General features: G+C 45.2%; 1 pseudogene; it reads right to left on the minus strand.

Annotated features, from left to right (window-relative positions):
• Nucleotides 1–638: 638 nt before the first annotated feature.
• LOC143039185 (uncharacterized) lies at nucleotides 639–1,556 on the minus strand (annotated as a pseudogene).
• Between the last annotated feature and the right edge of the window lie 324 nt (nucleotides 1,557–1,880).

Genomic DNA, 1,880 nt, shown 5'->3' on the forward strand with positions numbered 1-1,880 from the left:
TGTGATTCCTAATAACCTTTTTATCTCTAATGTAACTATAGAATTCTTTGGGATTCTCTTTGGATTTATCAGCGATATTAATTTCGTATCGTCGTTTTCGTTTTTTATTGTCTTTTTTTAATCTCTGTATTATTATATTACTTTGATAGTCATTAGGTGCACCCTAGCATTTGTATTTCTTATAAGCCTGTCTCTTTATTAGTAATACTTTTTTTTTTTTTCATTCCATTTTGGGCGAGCCTGATTTTTTTTTTTTTGGGGGGGGGGCTCTGTCCTCAAATGGGATGTAAGTATGAAGGTAATAGAGTGAACAAACGTTTGGCCTACGGACGTTTGGGCCTGGGCCAACACCCTTGGATGTTTGGACCACGAAGAGAGGATTTTTGGTCCAAGGGACAAAAATGTAAAAAACAACTGTTATAATGAAAATATTTTTCATTCCATACTACATTTGCATATTTACATATGTACAAGTATATATAAGTTTGCGAGTGTAATCGAGTTTACTAGATTTTACATCATGTTTAGATAATTGAGATCTATTTTACATGTTGGGCTGTCCACCCCGAAGGTTGTGACTAATGCCACGAAGGAACTCTGGGATGGTCTTCTTGTCCTCCTTCAAGGCGACCACAAGGTTAGGGGGGCAGGAAGGCGAGAGCATCCACCTGTCCACAGAAGAGGTGGAACTCATCGTCGGACTCATAGAGGTTCTTCAGACCCAGGCCCTGTATTTGCCTCCAGATGGATTGGCTGAGATGATAAAAACAGAAACGGACCTGGATCTCCTCTCCGAAAACCATACGCAGAGCCAGCTCCACAGGCCTTTCGAAGTCGATGATGAGTGTGATAGGATCACTGCCACTCTTCTCTAGGACCCTCAAGATCTGCTCATAGCTGGTCTGTTCTTGCAATACAGCAAGGCATAGACCATGGGGACAAAGACTCCATTGACTCGGCCCTGGATAATGAAGAGCTGGTGGAAGAGTCTTGGAGCCACGGAGAAAGTGCCATCCATGCACCAGTCGTCGGAGGCTGCTAGTTGCTCCAGATGAGTGGGGGAGGTAAAGATGATGATCCGCTCATCTGCCTCTGGTCCGTTGTCAAAATGAAGGTGGGAGGCCCAGTGACCGTTGATCTCCAACTCGGGAAGACTCTGGGGATCCTTAGGCCGGTGTGTAGTTCGGGTGCGACGGAGGACCCACTTTCTGGTGTCAGACTTAGGCATACGTGCCTTGGCCTCCTCCGACAGTGCTGCAACGGTGGAGGTGAGTATCTGGTAGGGGCGGTCGTTGGTGCTGGCAGCTTTCCTCTTCGTAGCATGGCGAGCCGTCTCCACTTCACATCCTACAGTGTCAGAAAGGTGGTTATGCGCCGAGGAAGCTGTAGGTTCAGTTAGACATTTGGTGTTCTTCAGGGTAGGATGACCGCTTGACACACCGCCAAGCGATCTCATCCACTGACTTGGCAACATGGTTTTTGGTGTACATGAAGCCATCAAGAACGATCTTCTGACCATCTCGTTTGGATGTGATGACCTCAAGCTCAGTTGACATGATCGAGTAGCTCAGTGAAATTAATATGATATCTCCTGATAGGCCTGGTTTATATACAGAGCTTTCCAAGGTGTAATATGTTTAACACATGTTGAGTAGATCTGTAAGTGTGAAAGCCACATAAGCTAAAACCTGGAGGTAAGACTTTACACATACTAGGCAGATCAGCAAGAGCCTGGGAGGTGTGATTCTATTACTGGAGGTGTGACAGGCAGATAAGATAAAGCCTGGAGGTGATACTAAACACATATTGAACAGATCAACATGAGCATGGGAGGTTTGATACTATCACTGGGTTACCCCCCCCCCAAAAAAAAGCATTAA

Source organism: Oratosquilla oratoria, chromosome 26 (genome assembly GCF_046742065.1).
Source record: "Oratosquilla oratoria isolate Oo_2021 chromosome 26, ASM4674206v1, whole genome shotgun sequence".
Taxonomy (NCBI): Eukaryota; Metazoa; Arthropoda; class Malacostraca; order Stomatopoda; family Squillidae; genus Oratosquilla; species Oratosquilla oratoria.